This window comes from Lissotriton vulgaris, chromosome 7 (genome assembly GCF_964263255.1).
Source record: "Lissotriton vulgaris chromosome 7, aLisVul1.2, whole genome shotgun sequence".
In the NCBI taxonomy this organism is placed as follows: Eukaryota; Metazoa; Chordata; class Amphibia; order Caudata; family Salamandridae; genus Lissotriton; species Lissotriton vulgaris.
In genome coordinates, this window is record NC_141695.1 from 70,459,586 (window position 1) to 70,480,179 (window position 20,594).

Consider the following 20,594-nt stretch of genomic DNA (forward strand, 5'->3'; position numbering starts at 1 on the left):
CCCTAGGAGGATGTAGTCGGCGGAGGGAAAGGCGTGCGGGCTGTTGAAGTCTGCAATGTCTTCGCTGAATTGTGTGCGTGGTCCTGGGGGTCTGTAGATGAGGGTGCCTCGGAGGGTGGTCTTGGGGTCGGTGTGTATCCGGAAGTGCAGGTGTTCGACGGCGGTGAAGGTTTCGTCGGAGTTAGTCAAGATGCGTATGAAGTTCTTGTGTACGATGGCGATGCCTCCTCCCGTCTGGTTGACGCGGTCCTTCCGGGTGATCTTGTATCTGTCCGGGATGGCCATGGCGATGTCGGGCGCTGAGGAGGCGTTCATCCAGGTTTCGGTGAGGAAGGCGACGTCCGGTGCTGTCGCGTCGAGCAGGTCCATGAGTTCCACGGCGTGCCTGTGGACGGAGCGGGTGTTGAGCAGGATGCACTTCTGGTGGTTGCTGCTGGTGCTCGACTTGGCGGGGGTGGTGCAGGTCCAGAGGCAGGTGAATCGGCAGGCTTGGCAGATGAAGGGTCCGTGGGTGCGTCTCGGGGTGGCTCGGTAGCAGGCGGGGTTCCGGCCAGCATTGAGTGTGTTGAGGGTTGTGGGGTCGTAAGTCCGTCGTGTAGGCTGGCGATCTCAGGGGCCAGGGGTCCAGGCACTGGGCGCGGTCCAGGCGCGGAAGGGCGCAGACAGGCTTGCCTTTGGCGTGCCTTTGGCGCACAATCGGCGCGCCCGCTGTGCGTCAACGCTGCGCGTACACGAGGGCATCATAAGTAGGGAGCCGGGTGGGCGGATCAGCTGGTTGGCGGGAGCGGGGCGGCGAATGGGCCGGCCGGGGGTGGGCCGCAGGGAGGCAGCGGCGGGAAGAAGCTGGTGCGGGCGGGTGGCTCAGCAGCGGCTGGAATCCTTCATCCTTCAGCTGAAATCCTTCATCCTTGCATGTGCCAATATGGCATTAAAAGAAAACTATTTTGAATTTGAAGGACAGCTGTACCTCTAAACATATGGTACATCAATGGGCAGCATCTTCGCCCCTAGTATGGCGGGGCTGTACGTCTACAAATTTGAAATAACGCACCTGTGTAATCTCAACAATTCACTTATAACTAATATACGGTTCTATAAGAGATACATCGATGATGTCCTTCTTATTTGGGAAGGCACAGAAGAATCTCTTGAGTCCTTTTTCAAGTGGATAAATGGTTGAGATCCCAACCTAACATTCACTCACACACTAAGAGGCGGAGAACAATCATGTTCCTAGACTTAGATATTTCCCATTCCAAGGGAAAGCTTGAGACCATAACACACTTCAAAGCCACCGCAAAGAATTCTCTGTTACATTATACCAGTTTCCATCCTCCGACACTCAGAGAAAATCAGCCATAAGGACAATACTTGAGGGTATGCAGGAACTGTAGCAATCTCTGTGATTTCAAGGATCAAGCAGAAACTCTCTCACACAAACTGAACGAAAGAGGCTATCCTAAAAGGATCACTGAAAGAGCAAAGAAAAGATCACTCAACTAGAACTGAGTGGCACTACTAGAACCACAACCTTCAAAAGAGCAAATCATTCCCCTCACCCGTGTAACCACTTTGAATGCCATGTCTAACAAAGTACCTAACATCATTCAAAGACACTGGATAATACTGAACTCGGGCAACCAACAGTGGAGAAAGCCCTTGTTTTCATACCGGAAGGGAAGAAGCCTCAAGGACAATTTGGTCTTCTCCAGACCACAACAACAAACAAAACAAATTAACACCATACAAAGTGCATGGGATCTTCCAAGAATAACTGGTCACTACCCTTGTGGGGATTGCAGTGTGTGCAATTTAACCAAGTCTACAAAAACTCTGAATCTGGAACCAGGCAAGGTGTGGGAAATACACAAACACACAAATTGCAACCCCACCAATGCAAAATACCTAATCATTTGCCCCTGTAGCATAAGGTACATTGGCATGACCAGTCGGAGAGTGAAGACATGCATCTGTGAACAGAGAAGTAATATTCGGTGTAAAATAAACCCAATGCGGATGACAAATCACTATCTTATGATGGGCCATACCAAAATGACATTGGAATGGTCCATTATTGAACATCTGGAAATCACTACCAACAATGCCCAACAACAACTTCTGGAGAAAGAACAAATATTGATATACCATTTGTCCATCCATCTCCACAGGTTAAATGATAACATTCCATGGAACAGCCTAGAACAGCGCCAAGAAACCGTCCGGTGTAAGTTGCGCTATATAAGTCTTTTTTACATTACATTACATTACATTACATTACATTACATTACATAAATAAATGATTATGCCCAAACACTGACCGACATACATTCCTGATAACTAGCTACCAAACTTTGATTGAGGGCACAACTGTAATCAAATAACTTCCTCTGAGCAGGCAAATTACAGGGTTTGACAACACCACCAGTTAGATCTATGGATAGACACCTACTATGACCTCGAGTATCCACAGAATATCTGTCTCCTGCTCTAAATGCAACCATAATGAAGTACACTCCTTTAAAATAACTATGTGAATTGGCTTCTCTACGTATTCGCCACAACAACTTTTATGCACTATTAGGAATCAGTTACTTGATTTACACCTGGCCTAAAATGAATACCATGTGTGTAACAACTGACCCTATGTATTGTATGTGGGCTTGTAATGTTACTCAAATATAACATAGTGCATCTCTGTACTTGACCCTTTTAAAGTAAGACACAAATGGGTTTCCTAGTATACTCACTCACACAATGTAACACATTATTCGGTCCTCTTAATATTAAAACATCAAAGGATGACCATATAAACAATTGGAGCACAAGTAATGAATTTTGGCTCCACTAATAATAGGCAATCACTTTAGAACCATCTAGCATCCCAGGTGTTGCGTACAGAAAGGGACCTCACTTCCTGCACACCACGTCATGCAGGTTAACATTCTAGTGTATGTACGCTGTACGCCAACGAGCATGCAACGCACGTGACGCGCTGACTCCAACCAGCTTTCCCACTTAATAACAATACAAATAACAGCACAGTCACTCGACACGGGAACCTTCCTGTTCCCGCGGAGACTGGAGTAGGTGCAGATGCGGGTCAGTCCTTTCAAAACCAGCCAGTCAGTGCGGCCTTCCTGCACAGCCAGATTTTCCTCCTCCTGAAACTCGCGACAAACGGGCATGGAAGTGGTAATTACTGCAATTTCTCTACCCCTCCAAACAGAGAGTGATATTAGGGGTTCTCCCCTCCTGAAACCAGCGTTACATTGTATTTTCATAAACAACATAATTATAACACTTTCCATATAACAAAGGACAACTTACCTATTGGTCCACACAAAAGTCACAGGCCTCGCCTACCACCTGTTATATTGATAGAGCATGCACAGCGCATTTTCACCGGGCAGCACGGGGTTCTTAGATAGCCACCAGTAGGTAATAAGGTATTGAGCCCTCTCGTCTTTTCTGTGTTTCACCAAAAACGCAGATGGACACTGTATTGATACAATTCAAAATCATCACCTTGTCTAACCCTGTCACACGCATGTTAACCCCACTCATAAATGCATTTGGAGTGCATTATATGTGTATACTTGGCACCACACGTCCGCTTGACACTGAGCTCTGTAAGCATCCACCATATTCAAAATGAATGATGGAAGGTATCAGTGCAATGCAATGTATTGCAGGCTTGTATATGTTAAATGTTGTATTGTCCTGTCTTGTACTTTTTTATTCCAGGTACTTACACAGATGTGGACCCAATAACGGTTAGTCCACAAGAGCATAATTAGCACACCTTCGAGCATGTGATACAAAATGCGTATAGATGTGGTTTAAAAACGTTTTGCCACTCACTTCTTCACTTTTTTCACTTCCACTACGATTTTATTTTATTGTGAGAACGGTTCTGATGAAAGCCCTATTACATTTTTTCACGGGCTGAAACATGTTGACCTAGCAGATAACTAGCAGATAACTAAGACGCAACTAACAGTCTTTTACGTTATGCCCTCATTCATTTTAAACATACCCTGGACCACTGAGAATAAAGTAATTATCAGTTAGAGACCCAGAGGTATTTTTTATACAGCACTTCATCACACTCACACGAAAAAAAAAACAGCTCCACTATAATCAGGTGTCGCAGCACAGCTGAGTAGCATTCAGTGACTCAGCTGGGAACCTGATGATGAAGCATGACACCAACTAAGTTGGTGTGTGAGGGTTCTTTTAACAAACCAGTGACGGACAAACTGCTAGACAGGTCCATCCAAGCTGTTTATCAATAATGGCTACACTGTCAGTTTGGAGGTAATTGTTTCCATATTGTCATCATCCAATGTCCAATGATGATACTTTTGACCTATTGTGGGCATCTGTTGAATCATGGAGGTAATTAATCACCTATAGTGAACAGGCACAGCATGGTGATGTGCACATATGCATAATGCTGGCCCAAAGATAAAGTTTGACAGTTCCCGGCATTTTTTTGGACTACCATGAAATGGTGCTGCCAAGACACAAAAGTAAATATTATAGAATACACTAAAGTTTAAGCGATGTTAATACACAGCGGAATTGGTGCAACTGAACACACACAGCATGTGCATGTAAGCTACAATCGCTCCACAAACCATGGCAGATGTGCAATTATCGATATCTAGGTTTTGGAAATATGGAGAGAAAAGGCGATATCTATGGCATTTGTAAATGCTTTTATTTCAATGATCCACTCAATGGGGAGTGGCAGTTTATATGTATTTCATGTTGCTATTAGTATCTTTCACTTAGGAAAAATAAATACATGTGAGACAGCCATGTTGACTCCACGCTACCCATTACATCATGAAAGTGGCTCCTCGCTCTGTGACCAATATTCCAAACTTTGATGACAAAGCATTCAGGGATCAGGTGTTCTTACATGTTGATATAAACCTTTAATTATTGGATGTTCTGCCTAATCAAAAACCTTAGATCATCCTTGCTCCATCTCATAATCCCATTGTGTTGCAAAGCAATCCTGTGCGCCCTGTGCACTCCCATTTTTTTCTGGCTGGTACTGGTGATAAATGATTCTGACTGTCCCTGGGGTCTGTCTAACGAGGCGCAGGACTAGTGCTATGTTGAAAGCACAGTTAAAAATACACATATACATTAGGGTACACTATGTATTGGGGTATACTCACCATTGGCATGACCTTCCCTATACATCCCTAGTAGACAAGAGGGAAGGTGGATTAAAACTACCTATACGTCCCTAGTATAAATTAGAGCATGGCAGATTAGAGCCCAGCATCCCTTTCTGCACTTGCATGTGTGCAATGCTGAACACCTAGGGCAGTTTAAAACAAACCCTGCCTTGCAGCACTCCTTTTAAAAGTAAATTAACTGCAAAATCGGCTTTGGGGGTAAAGGGACTTAACATGTGATAATATACAATAGTGTTGCATATTAGGTACCCCTAGTGTCTCCCCTAGGTGTTGCAGGGTTGGATGTTCATGTAACTATACGCAGGGCCCTTATAAAAGATGTTTTATGTGCCCTGGGAATAGTGAAATTGCACATTTTGCTCCCCCCATTGTAGTAAAGTACCACTCAACACCAACGTTGGTGCTTTGAGCACTGTGGAATGAGGATATAAACTGTTATTGCATATTCAGTACCCCTAAAGTCTCCCCTATGTATCCCAGCAGTGATGGATCCTGTACCTATAAGCAGGGGCCTTATAAACAATGGTTTATATGTCCTGATGTTGGAAAAATTGCATATTGCATTTTCCCAGTTGTAGATGCCTAGCCCCATAGCATAACATTGCAATAGTTTATGAACACATACATATTGCTAGGAATTATCATTCAAGGACTTAGGAGAATGCTGTTGATAAATCCAGCAATATGCCATTGTTGAATGTATCCTACAATATACAGAAAATAACTGATAAGACTTTCTTGTCTGTAAGCAAAATACAGCCTTCCTGATTGGTCAAAGGTAACTGGTATCGCAGGCTGCTTTGAGGAAGTGATAAGTGGCTCACCACAGGAGAGGCTATCTGCTGGAAAGGGCTCTGCTACACAGGAATGCCAGAGAGGGAGAGATATGTCATGAAGCTTCAAAGGAGGAATAGGAAAGACAGTGAATGCCAGGTGCATTTATCCCCACCCCTGACCCAGCCAGATAGGGGGCTTAAGGAAGGAGTCTACAAAAGTTAGTGGGTGGAGAGCCATAGTGAAAGTTGGTTTAGTAAGCTCTTTGGTGGGATATTGTTTTCTGGGAAACAATTCTGCCACACTTTGGGAAAGTGGTAATGCTCTGGGTTGTTGCCTTTACCTCATTGGGCAGGAGTGTTCTCCTGCTTGGCCCCAGAGAACACTGAATAAATTAGTGAGGGTTACAGAGCCTCTTAGATATGCTGCTTTAAACTAAGAAAAGAAGGGTTGCCGTACCAAAAACTTGATTTGCACCACCAGGCTCTGCATTCCGACTGTGTCTGCAGCACTCTCTTGAACTACAGCCCTGTGGATGTACCTTGCTTCTAAAGGAGGAAAGAGTGGATTCCCTGCAAGCTACAGGTTAACGGAGCTGACCTGCATCTTCACCACCAAGAGTTCTCTGCCTGGACTGGGTCCAATGGACTTTTAAGGTTTTTGTCGATGTGCATTGTGATAATTGCGATCCCAAACTTTCAAAGGCAACTTTTTGGAGCTTCCAGGCACTAAGATTGTGTTTTGGACCCTTAAAAGGAACTTCAGGAATAAGCTCGAGAAGTTTGGAGCAAGTTTGGAAAAAAGCCCTATTAGTGATTGACCTAACCGTGAGAGCCAAGCCAGCCACCTTCAACTGCGACCACATTCGGATTCCAGGTTTGTCCCGCTGAAGAGCTCCAGAGGTCTGTCTTCCAAAGTTAGACCGGGAGCTCCATGAAAGGCAAGCCGCCAAACAGTCACTGAAATTGGACTACTGAAGAAGATCGAGGGACCCCAATGGATAAAAGTCCACAAAAGTTTCAAATTCAAAAAGGTAAACATTTGATCAGGGCCCCCCGCTTGGTGTAACCGCACATGGCTCGATCGTGGTCAGCCTGAAAGTTTAACTTCATCCCAATCAAGTGCAGCCAGATTTCGAAGAGTGGTGCTATGAATGTCTAAATAGCTGGAAGTTTTTATTCTTCAAAAATGTATATCATCAGTTTCCTACATTGGATTTTTGTTGTGTTGGTGTCACCTAAAAGATAAATAAATGTCCTATGTTTTTAAATTGGTGTGGAAACTATTATTGTGTGTTGTGTGATACTTATTTACTGAATTGGAGTTTTTAAATGTTTTTTAAATGCTTTACATACCTGTCTCCTAAGTTACGCCTGCCTGCTCACAGCCAAGCTACCAAGGGTTGAGCATGGAAATAATTTATTGAGACTTATACTAACCCCTTGACTGTGTTGGTGGCCTTATATGCAGTGGTAGGTGCCCACTTGCCACTACTAAAAACTCATCTTCCAACTCCTTGTTTACGCCAAATGCATTGAAAGATAATATCAATTTAAGCCTATAGAAAATAAAATTATAAGCATGATAGCAATTTGGCCCTGCAGAGAGTGCTGGCAGATTGTTGTACAGTGCTTTGCTCCTCCCTTGGGCCAGCACTCTAGATCTCCCTGTGTGTTCCTCATTCTGGAGTTCTCCTTCGCCCTGTTGGCAGTTGGCGCTCTGGTTGGATGAGGAGTTGACCTGCTTGATTCTGTGCTGCAATAAAGCTTTTACATAGCTTACCTGTTCCTGGAGTCATCAGCTTATTTACATCATTTGGCGACTTGGGCTGGCGAGGTGTCCGACCACTGCTTCCCTGTTTGGTGCTGCAGCCTAAGAAGAAGATTATACAGAACAGTAGACTTCAACTTCCTCGAGAACCCCGTGTGGTTTACAGCGTGGACACTAATTATTCCTTCCGGTTCTGGCGGTGACTTTTGTACTTCTGAAAAGTCTTTGAGGGATTTCTTCGCCGGATTTCCTGCTCATAGCAGTGAGTGACGTCATCCACTCTAACGTTTTCAGACCCTGGTGAGTCAAACTTTGATCGCTTAGCAACGCGAGCAGCAGCGTCACTGAAGCAAGCCTTCCATCGCTTAGCAACGCGAGCAGCAGCATCAGCAACGCGAGCAGCAGCGTCACTACTACACCAGCGGTAACGTTAGCAACGCGAGCAGCAGCGTCACTACAACACCAGCTGTAACGTCACTGAAGCGAATCCCTCCGCCTGGTGAGTCGCGTAGCAACGCGAACAACATCTTTGAAATGCATTCTCCATGCGCGCTCATTCACGCTGTACTTTAAACGTCAATCAATTAATGTTGCCCTTCCACCACTGTTTTTATCTGAGCCAGGCAATCCCTTAATAGCATGGGAAGACTGGATAGTCATGTTCAACAATTACATTGAAGCTATTGATGGAGAAGATTATTCACCCAAACGTAAAAAAGCTCTTTTAATGACCACTTTGGGTAAAGAAGGACAACGCCTTTTCAAATACCTTCCCCAAGTACTACCTTCTGGGTCACAAGTTGACTTAGATGAATTTAAAGAGGCGGTAACAAGGTTAGAAACAAGGTTTGGCAAAGAAGAAAACCTTATTCTTCAAAGATATAAATTTTATAAAAATAAACAATTGGCTGATGAAAGCATTGACGAGTTTGTGGCTAGATTACGCGAACTTTCAGTCAAATGTAACTTTGGACAAATGGCGGACGAACTGATCAGAGACCAACTGGTCGTCCAAGCTAACCACAGGAAAGTCCAAGAACGTCTGTGGGCAGCGAAGAACCCAACTTTGAAAGTTGCTATAGAACTAGCTAAAGTGGTGAAAGAGAGCGAAAAGTGCATCAAAGAGTTACAGAAGACTGGCCTAGAAACAAGAGTTACAGAAATTTCAAATAAGAGTGTTGTCACTGATACTAGCGATGAAGAAGCTACAGCTATAGCAATTGTTAGGAAAAAGGGTTATGTCCTTCAAAAAAAAAATGTGCAGCAGAGTGTACAGTCATCGTATAGTAAGAGTAATCAAAAAATGTGTTCTAGGTGTGGAAGTTTTTCTCATGCTTCAGATGGGAAATTTTGTTTCGCAAACAACAAAGAGTGTCTGCGTTGTGGCAAAGCAGGGCACTTCGCTAAAATGTGCAGAAATAGAAATAATTCAAGGGTAACTGTTATTAACGAATGTGACGATTTGAAACGTGATGTGAACAAAATATTGATTATATCTGATACTGTATGCTCTTGTAATGACCAGAGAGGTAATCCGTTTAAGGATGACTTTATGATTGATGGGAAGGTCATTTCTCTCATGGTGGACACTGGTTCCAAATGGACCATAATTCCTACTTCATTAATGAAGAGTGTGTGGGGTGTAAGAGCGCTGAAGGCATGTGACATTTTTCCGTCTGGGTATCAAGGCGAGAAAATCGACATGCTAGGTTTCTTCGAAGCCAAGATTGACTTCAAGGGCAGATCAGCACATGGTAAGATATACGTTTCTGCTGATGGGCCGGCTATTCTGGGTCGTCACCATCAATATGACCTACACATTGTTGTTGACCCTAGGTCTGATAATCCAATTTCTATTGTTGAAACCTCATCTTTGGAAGATATATTAGAGAAATGTAAAAATGTTTTTAGAGATCAGTTGGGAGAACTTATAGGTTATTCACATCGCATCATCCTCAAGGAGGGCAGTTCCCCTGTTCAACACAAAGTGAGGAGAGTGCATTTTGCTTTGCGGAACGAAGTTAAAGCTACTCTAGAGGAAATGCTCCAGGGAGGAATCATTGAACCCATAGAGGCGTCTCCTTGGGTTTCGCCCGTTGTGATCTCACAGAAACCTGACAATAAAATCAGGTTCTGTGTAGACCTTCGTTCCTTAAATAAGTGTGTTGTAGCTGATGTGTTCCCCTTACCAAACATTGGTGAATTGGTCTCGACCCTCAAAGGTGCTAAGTTTTTCAGTAAGTTGGACCTTAAACATGCATACCATCAAATTTGTTTAGATGACAGCTCCAAACACTTAACTGCATTCATCACCAGCGAGGGAACATTCCAATTCACTAGGCTACCCTTTGGGCTAGTCTCTGCTGCTAGCGTATTCCAGAGACTTGTCACTGAGGTATTTAAGGGCCTTGACAAGGTACTGTATTTTCAAGACGATATCTTGATCTACGGTGATTCTTTACAGGAACACAATAGGATTTTACACGATGTATTACTAAGAGTATGCCTTTTTGTTGAAAGAAATAGAGTATTTAGGTTTTTGCTTGTCGGAGGAAGGCATTAAACCTAAGAGAAACCTACTAGAGGCCATTGAACTAGCGCCTTCCCCGGTGGACAAGGATCAACTTCGGTCCTTTATGGGTTTGATCGAGTTTTACTCGAAATTTGTGAGGGATTTTTCTTCAAAGACTGCTTCCCTCAGATCCTTGCTAAAGAAGGGGGTCAAGTTTAGTTGGACTGACGAGCATGAATCTTGCTTTAAGATGATCAAAGGGGAACTTAAATCTGCAAATGTGCTTACCCCTTTTGACACTGCTCGGTCCTCTGTCCTAATGGTTGACGCCAGTGCCATAGGTCTTGGTGCAGTTCTCTTACAAAAACATGGAAGTGTAGAAAAAACCATCGCATTTGCGTCTAGGCCTCTATCCGTCTCAGAGTCTAATTACTCTGTTATAGAGCGTGAGGCTCTTGCCGCTGTCTGGGTCACAAGTTACTTCAGAACCTACTTGTGGGGTTACAAGTTTATCCTACGTACGGATCACAAACCCCTCTTGAATGTTTTAGCTCCGGGTGGGGCTGGGAAAGGGTCTCCAAGGCTGGCGAGACTGGCCTCTCGCTTACAAGACTATCAGTGTGAGATCGAGTTCGTTCATGGGTGGAAGAACATCCAAGTGGACTGCTTGTCTAGGCTTCCGGTTCGTTCCACTAGTGGTGATTCTGAAGTTGTGTTAGATGATCTTCCTGTTGCTGTGATAGAAGATGTTTTATTTGTGGGTGGTGGTTCGTTTTCCCATGTTGAGTGGTCAAAGGGCATGGAGGAAGATGTAGCTTTGAAGGCTGTTATTAATCTTGTCTCAAAAGGAGCAAGAAGAGAAAGTACGGTTAATCCTTTAGTCAGACCATTCCTGAAGGTCTTGGATGAACTTTCGTTGGAAGGGAAATATGTTTTGTTGCGAGGCGACCGTTTTGTCCCTCCCAGTTCCTTGAGAAGTAGGATTCTTGACTTGGCCCACGAGGGACACTTAGGTCAAAGTCTCACTCAACGTCGTGTCAAACAGAACTTTTGGTGGCCCTCTGTTGACAGAGATGCGGTTGACTGTGTGTTAAGGTGTAGCTTCTGCAAAGAAGGGGAGAAGCGTTTGAAAGTTTTGGGCTCTCAGTCTCCGCAGAAGATAGGCTTTGAAAATGCTCCCTGGCATAGTGTATGTATAGATTTCATAGGTCCAATGAGCGAGTTACCTTTTGATCAGCGATTCGCCATTGTCATAATTGATTGCTTTTCCAAATGGCTCTGTGTGCAATTTGTAAAAGAAATTAACACCTACACTACCATTAATTTCTTGAAGGGTGTTTTTCTTAATGAGGGTTATCCTTCTGTCCTGATCTCAGACAATGGGACCCAACTCACATCCTCAAAAATGACTTCTTTTATACATGATTGTGGCATCAGGCATCAGAAGACAAGTATTTACAACCCACAGGGTAATGGCCTTTGTGAAAGGGTGAATCGCCTTATAAAAGGTGTGATCCAGATGTTTGTGGAGTCTGGTTGTTTTTCACATGAACGTGTTCATGAACTCGTCTGGGCTTACCGCTCTACACCACATAAGAGTGGTGAAAAGTCTCCCTTTGAACTTATGCGTGGGCGTGCACCTGTGTCTAAATTAACTCCTGCGTGGTTGAAGAGTCCTGGCAGTGTGGTGCCCCTATCTCAAAACAACACTTCTTTACCAATCTCGGTGGGTGACCTTGTTAAAGTTAAGCCGGGTAGACATGCCAAGGGGCTTAGTAAATATAGAGGTCCCTACAGGGTCAAAAAAGTTTTTCCACATTTCATCATCCTAGCTAATGGAGAAAGTTGGAACTATAGGAGAGTAGCACTCTACCAAAAACTGAAAGACTCTCCTTCTGATGACCTGCTTGCCACTGGGCCTGGTGGTTGTAATGGTTACCTTTTGTCCTCTGGCAGTAGTTCTTCTCCCATTCTTTTGCCGATTGGACGGGGGAGGTGGGTAGTGGAGACGCTTCCACATCCTTATGTGCACATAGTGGTTTTTCGGTTGATCCTGCTCCTGTCTCTCCTGTTCCCACTTCTTCTGCCTCTTCCTCTTCTGAAGTCAGGTTGAGAAGTCCTCGCTCTCGCCGTCCTCCCTTATATCTGAATGACTATGTTCATTAATCTTTTTCCTATTCTGTACTTCCTTTTCTTTCCTGTGTTTTCTTTTCTTGCAAAGGGGGAAGATATGTTGTACAGTGCTTTGCTCCTCCCTTGGGCCAGCACTCTAGATCTCCCTGTGTGTTCCTCATTCTGGAGTTCTCCTTCGCCCTGTTGGCAGTTGGAGCTCTGGTCGGATGAGGAGTTGACCTGCTTGATTCTGTGCTGCAATAAAGCTTTTACATAGCTTACCTGTTCCTGGAGTCATCAGCTTATTTACATCACAGATGCTGGTCAATGTCACCAAAGGACCAAAAAGGCCACACAAAAATAATCAATTTCCAATCTACGACAGTTGACGAGGATCTAATAATATGATCTTCATAAGATATCAAAATATTAACAAAACCAAAGTTTAATTTGAGAAATCCACTTTTTAATAAACATTTCAACTTGTCAAACTTATGACTTCAGAGAAACACTCCCAACTTTTAATGACCTTGTAGGTAAACATGACTTCACTTCTGCAGCTGTGGCCCTACATTTGTCATGTCCAGCTTTGGGGATTAACCGTCAGGAGGCCAATCACTGATGGAGAGAGGCTTAAATAGCTGTGCAGGTGAAGCCGCTTCTGGGTCAGTGGTTTGCTTCACTTGAGTCCCTCCATGCGCTGTGCTCTTCTGCATGTATTGCTTTACTTCGTTTCTTCAGAAGCTGCCTTCCACCTCCATGAGCCAAGAAACCCCTGAGTGACTCCAGCTGAAATCTAACTTTTGAGGGTAAACATTGACAACATTTCACCCTCCTGCTTTGAAGTTATGTGCCATTAATTGATGTTCTCAAATGTAAGTAGGCTAATCCTAGACTGAGTGCAGTGTCTCCACAGTGAGCACAGTGCCTCAAACTACTCTCATTTATGAATCTTTGATTGAGTGTGATGAGATGGCAGAGCTCGACTGATTGACTTGTCTACACGTCCCACTGACCGGATATCTTAATCAGATCGAACGGCTCTACTGGTAGGTGTTTAGACAAAATATTGAATTAAAAATATGTGAACAGCAATATAGAGGACAAAAATATAGTGAAGGTAAGTTCTATGGGTAAGCAAAGCTTTACTATACTCAACTCCACGCATACCTTGTCAATAGATAGATATTTCTTAAAGTTATGTAGACGCAGAGTTAATAATAGCAAATATTGAATTACCTGTTTGCACTTATCTCTCAATATCTTAGTCCTCAATACTACATTCTATCCACGCAATATGTGTGTGATTGATATTGTGTCTGACAACCCTGCTGGTGTTCAGATGTGTTAAATGGATGCAGCAGTATCTGTAGAGTCGACTGACCTGCCAGGGAGGCTGCCCGAGGGTGGTATTGTTTGAACTGGAACCAGATCTGCTGCTGGGCACAGAATTAGATGCTGAAAGGTCCTTTATTGAAGAGCTGCTGCCCCTGCAGAAGATCTTTCTGTGAACGCTCGTGAAACGATGCATTTATGCTTCATTTGGGAATAAGAACTACTACATCTACGAGTGGTTCTTGTAGTAAAGGGACTCAAGGAGATCAGGTAGAAGTCTGTAGGTTTATTGTAGTAGACAGCTTGAACAACCACCTCCAGCAGAAGCTCAGTAGAGAATGAGTATTCTCACACCATGTGTGCTTTAATCCAGCAATAAAACTGTGAATATGTTATTTTTCAGGCGTACCTGACTGCATTTTAGTAGCAGGTGCTTCCAATATGCCTAAGATGTGCTTTTACTTGCTCCACATTGGCTGCCTCCTGCAATAATTTGAAACATGAGCTGCGCCAGTGCTTGATCCATTTCTTTGTCAGTTCCAAGCAGCGTGAGTAGCTTTACAGACTGTCTGGGGTTCGGGACACGCACAAACAACTCTTTACACTGCAGGTATTGCCTCGGCTGGCAGACCTGCACTGAGTACATGCAGAGCACTGCACATTACTTCTGAGCTGCTCAGTGCACTGAAAACCAGCACAGCACGAGCCCACTCTGGTGCCTTACACCTGCATCCTTCCTTCAACGCTCACTGCATGCACAGCGGGGGCGCTGCAAATAACATTAGATAGAAACATTGCAGCCCGGAGACCGTGCATTGGAAAGGGTGATGGGACACTAACTTGCACATCGGCAGGGGGGCGGTCCAATCATAGCAGTTACTCTGGTGAGTAAGATGAAGCTTCATATACTGCTGGTGACATGAATCTGAGATCATGGTTCCCACAGGTGAGAACTGCAAGTGGCTATACAAGACACACTCCTGCACACGTGTGCTCTGACCGGTGTCTTCAGTAGCTGGCGAGCTGCAGGTGCTGTTTCTAACCGCCTTAGGCAGAGGGACATGTTTGCTCGTCTCAGTAAGGTGAAAAGCGTGTGCTGCTTGTGCTGTATATGCAGCAGCATTTGTGGAAACTTCGAAGGCATACAACAGATGATGACACAATGTACACAAAGGAACAGCAGAACAGAAATAAAATATAACAAGCACAACACAACAAACCGTAAAAGCAAAATAACACATCAACTATAGCCCAACAAAACGACATAACCTTGAAAAAATGCACCAAAAATGCAGCGGCATAAAAACTACAGAACACATCCTCACCGTTACAAAATGCCACACAAGTATGCACAAGCATCGGTGTCAGATGTCACCGCCTCCATAAACCTGCTCGGATAATCCAGTGTCTGCAACAAGCGCTGTCTTAATTTGCTCATCAGGACATGGAGCAGACACGCTTCCTGTGCTTGAGGTCAGCATCAGTGGGAGAGACAAGGTTTGGGGCAGGTTGAACAAGCGACCATGGCTCTGGCCTCGAATATTTGAGGAGAGGGAGCACGTCCTTCATGGGTTGGAAGGCATTTCAGATCAGAGATTCATTTCTTGGTGAGGAGACCTTGATGGTGCACTCAGTTGTAATAGAGGGCATACCCACATACTTCTGATGACAGGAAGACTGATGCTGATTGAGCTCTGCTGGTAAAAGAATTGTGTTCACTCTCTAGTGCAAAGTGGTTGTGATTTTTTTGTGTAAAGTGGCTAGGTCACTGCAGTTAGGATCTCTGGGGGTGGGGGACTGAGGATTCATGTCTTTGGCCAACATAACATAACATGAAATAACATAACATAACGTAACATAACGTAACAGAACATAACATGAAATAACATAACATAACGTAACATAACGTAACAGAACATAACATGAAATAACATAACATAACGTAACAGAACATAACATGAAATAACATAACATAACGTAACATAACGTAACATAACATAACATAGCATAACATAGCTTAACATAACATGTATTTGTAAAGCACACGCTCACCAAGAAGGGTATCTTAGCGCTGAATAAGAGATGTTTTTTGTTACCCGGCTCAATGGTATCATGTATATATTGGTGTCCTTTTAGCGTTATGTTTGAAGGTGGAAGATGAAGACTTTTACTGTAAAACCAACTTTTGTAAGATTTCCTTCCCTTTCTTCGGGATGAGAGTTTGGAAGAAGAGATCATTGTTTTCATGGTTAATCCCAGTGAATGAGTGAGCTGGTATTGGGGTATTTGCATTTGCATTCATCTGGAGCAACATTACTAACTATTGTGGGTATTTTATTATTGAGTTGATTTAGCAGTTTTTATAAAGACCTTAGGAAACGGTTTTAGGAAATGTTTTTTATCAGGACACTTTTAATTATTTATACTCTCTGGAAAAAGAGATATCTACCTATCAGTTCCAACTTATATTACAATGGCCATAGGAAGAAAAAAACATTTAGCATAGCTTGAGGCCCTAAATTATGAGTAACCAGAATAACAAGATATTCCTTAGTTATTGAGTCAGTATTATGACTTCAACGACCCCGTGCTTGCAAACCGAGAAGGGCTGGACACATGCGAGTGGCATTGGTTATAATGAACTTTTTTCTGGTAACATAAATCTGATATTATCAAGGGGAATGTTCTTTTAAATGTGTATCGAATTAACTGTATATAATCTATTTTGTGATTGTGATGTATAATATATACTTTTATGGTTTTATATCAATAAGCCGAATAAGGTTTTTTAAAATTTTGATTTTGACTTACTCTGTGTGAGCATGCTTCGATTTGCTAAAGGAAGAATAACATTTTCAAGAAAGATATGCTTATATGTAACATTTATGTCTAGATGTATATAAATTCTAGAAATAGTATAATTCTGGTAAGAGGGTAATAAAAGTTTATATTCTAGTTTAAAGTGAGTTGACTTCCAAAGCTCACAGGTTATATGTCAGTGTGCAAGACAATGCAATTTACAAGTAATGCCTACCCCACTATTTGTTTTTCCCTTTTTTTGAGGAGGTTGTTTTGCATGTGGTTGGGAGAAGGAGTCAAGCAGAAGCAAAGAGGAGGTTGTGAAGTATAGTTCGGTAAGTTTGGGAAACTCAAGGTTGTTGTCCAAACTCAAGGTGGGATGGCTGATTTGAATCACACCTGTTATTGTGCACTTTTGAGCAGTAGACTAAGTTAGTTTGTGTTGTATTTGATTGTGTTGTGTTAGTGTCCAAATAAGATAACATACCAGAGTAAGAAGTGCTTAGATTGTAAGCGTGGAGGAGTAGTCATGTACACTGTAACTTCTTTAACTCCTTCGATGCTGATGACGAGCTGAGCTCGTCATGTTACTCGGGATTTGTGAAAACCCAGCACACAGCGGGAAAACTGCTAGCAATCAAGGTGTTAACACTAATGTTATTTCTGCCAGACAGATGATAAAAGGCATGCATTCGAGCTTTAGAGCAGGGGTCTCCAAACCGGTCCTGGAGGGCCGGATCCATGCCAGATTTTTAAAATAACTACATGTATCTTGATGGGGATATCCAAAGAAACTGGAATGGATCCGGCCCTCCAGGACTGGTTGGGAGACCCCTGCTTTAGAGGGTTAAGTGGTTCCAAACTCAGCAGTATAGCCTGGGAGGTCTTAAATGAGGGGATATCTATCAGTGTGCGATTTGATGATTTTATCCAAATAATGACTGCCCCACACCTGTTTTATAAGTTCTGTCTAGGTGCAATAACTTGCAGACCGATGGTAGAAAGAGGAGAGGCATGGATGAGGGTGTGTACCATATGTATATCAACATGACAGGCCAGTGCAGACCTATAGTTTAGTGTGGCACCTCTGGTAGGTAGTCGATATTGTGTTGCATTGGATGTTATAGAGTAGAGATGAATACCATTGTTTGTGAATATGGATCTGTGGCTCACTATGTGGATTCTCGTTTGCTGATGGTGCAAATGGGGAGACAGTTTGTGCCACTTTTTTGGCCTGAGGATTACAAACAGGGGTTTCCATTGGTATGTATTAACTTAGTGGTTCGATGTCTTGAGTGAGGCAGAAAGGGTAGATACAAGGAATACTGGTCTGCAAGGGTGACCATTTGCTCTCTGTAATAAGTGATTTCAGGGTTAAAATCATGAGAATGTGAATTACAACCAGTTGATAGTGGAGACTGAGCCACGTCATTGACTGAGGCTGAGGCATGGCTAGACATGTCCTTGAAATCAGGGATTGTGTTATGAAACTTGCATTTAGCAACATAGATTACATTCAGCTTTCGATGTTGTACTATGTAGTACTGCACATGTGAGTTTACAGGTATCCATGAGTGATGGGTGGGTGCTGGTGAAGTGACGTGGTGAGGAGAGATAGAAACAGTGTTGAATGAAATAGAAATAGGATGCTCTGTCTATCTATCTATCTATCTATCTATCTATCTATCTATCTATCTATCTATCTATCTATCTATCTAGCTGTACTCTATGTAGACATCCATTGAGCTATACAGTACAATTCCAAATACAAATCAGAGCAACACAAATTTAATTATATCAAACTATTCAAATAAAAATTGTGTGAAACCTTTAGATAGAGATCTAAAACATTAATTTACAGTGTTTGGATTGTAAATCCTTTCAAAAAAAATTGTCACTCTTGAGATTTGATGTGGAGCCAAACATGGATCTTAAAAACAGTCCTGTTGTATCTTTCACATGGACATAGGGGAAGAGCATGCATCATCCTGAACGGGGCAGTTGTAGAGAACACAAGGAACATATTAGTTTAGAGGTTTTACACCATGAGTTCTCTTTTTGGGATAGTCTTCAGTTTTTATATTTAAGTAAAACCATCTGACCACTGATGACACAGTGCCCTGGAGGTAAACTATTTCCTAAGGAATTAATTCGTTAAAAATATCAACTAATGGGCAACATCAAGCTTAAGCTATTTTCACAAATTTTTCTTTTGAGGTCGGGCATTGGCCAAGACTTTTTGATATAACTAAAATACCATTGTGGGAGGGCGGGCCGGATAAACAGACGGGGAGGCTGTATGTAGTGGGCCAGTTGGGTGCTTTTATTAATAGGTTGTGAGGCAACAGGCACGCGGTAAAAGGGTTCAGTAGTTTCCTCGGTGTCTTCAAAGGGGTCCTCTTCTGAATCGTCTTCTTCTACCCGGTCTGCTTCTAGGTCCTGGTTTCTCCCTCGGAGGCTCATGAGAGAGAAGGGAAGAAGGAGCTGTCAGTCCTGTTTATTCTACCTCTGTTTAGGTATATACCATCACCAATGCACCACTGTGTTACAGTTACGAGCAAGACTTCAGCTGCTACTGGGGGGAGGGATGTTGGTTTAAACTAGGCGAGGCAAGTGGCGAAATTCAGAACTATATCAATAGTGAAAGGGTTGTGAAAAGGGTCCTATTAGAAACAATTGTGCCTGAGTCGAGGAAGAGCATATGTTAGGCAGGCCATGTAACCAAGACTAGTTATGCCCGGGTTGAGGAAATAAGGCAATCAAGGTGAGGGGGTGAGAGGTTGTGCCGTTTGCAAACAAAACATTTCTGTGACCGTGTGGCAATTTCCCCCCCTCCCTACCTCCTCCTCCCCTCCCGTCCCGAGTGACTCACCGGCTCTGCCGTAACTCTCCAGTGAGTTGCGGCCGCTCTCCAGCCTCCTCCTGTGGGGTCCACCAATCTTCGCTCCACGACTCGTCGTCTTCTTCGGTTTCTCCACCTCGAAGTTCCTTGTTGTCCTGCAGTGCCGCGTCTCCTCGCCTCTCCGTCTCTTCTGGCTTCCTCGCGTCCTCGACCCCGCTGAATGCTGATTCGCTCCTTTTCTCTGCCACCAGGTCAGTCCTTCCTGGGTCACTCCTTCCTCCTTTGTCGTCACACGTCACAAGTTCCTATGTGGACAGAGAAAGGGGCGTGTTTACAGTCCGTGGCAGAGGAATCGGGCTCCTAGACTCAAAAGGTGAGTGGAGTTCTTTGTGTGGTATGAGCCCATGACGTGTCGGATTCGATGCCCCGTCACATCCCCTTTCCCTTGCTGTCTTTCAAGTAGGGGGCCTTTCTTGTGGGTAACGGGAAAAAAATCTGTATTAACCTGTTCCGTCCCTTTCCGATGTTTGGTTTGGAATCTGTATGGTTGTAACGCTAGAAACCATCGTAACACCCTCTCATTGTTTCCTTTGTTGCAAGCTAACCACTCCAATGGGGCATGGTCTGTATATAAAATGAACTCGCGTCCCTCAAGATAGTATTTCAAAGAGTTAATCGCCCATTTAATGGCCAATGCTTCTTTCTCAATGACTGCGTAGGTTCTTTCTCTGGGAATCAACTTTCTACTGATATATAAGATGGGTTTTTCCTCCCCTTGTCTGTTTTGTTGTGAGAGTACAGCCCTAACCCTTGGTCAGAGGCGTCTGTCTGTAATATAAAAGGCAAGGTGTGTCAGGGCTGACCAGTACTGTGTCAGAAGTTAGTGACGCTTTTAACAGCTCAAAGGCCTTGGTTACCCTGGGGCTATTTGGGAAAACTGTGGTATAAATCTGTGATAATAACCTGGCAGACCTAAGAAAGCACGGAGATCCCTTGCAGTTTGGGGAAAGGGTATTTGTGATATCACGTTCAGTTTCTTGCTTTGTGGTCGTATGACACCTTCACCTAGCAGATATCCCAAATACTTTATGGTTTGAGCAGCTATATGGCTCTTTGCAGTGTTGATTTTTAGTCCATGGCTTCCTAACGCTAGGATGACCTGATATAGGTGGAAAAGATGTTGTTCCCATGTTTCACTATAGATGACAATGTCATCTATATATGCCCCTGCATA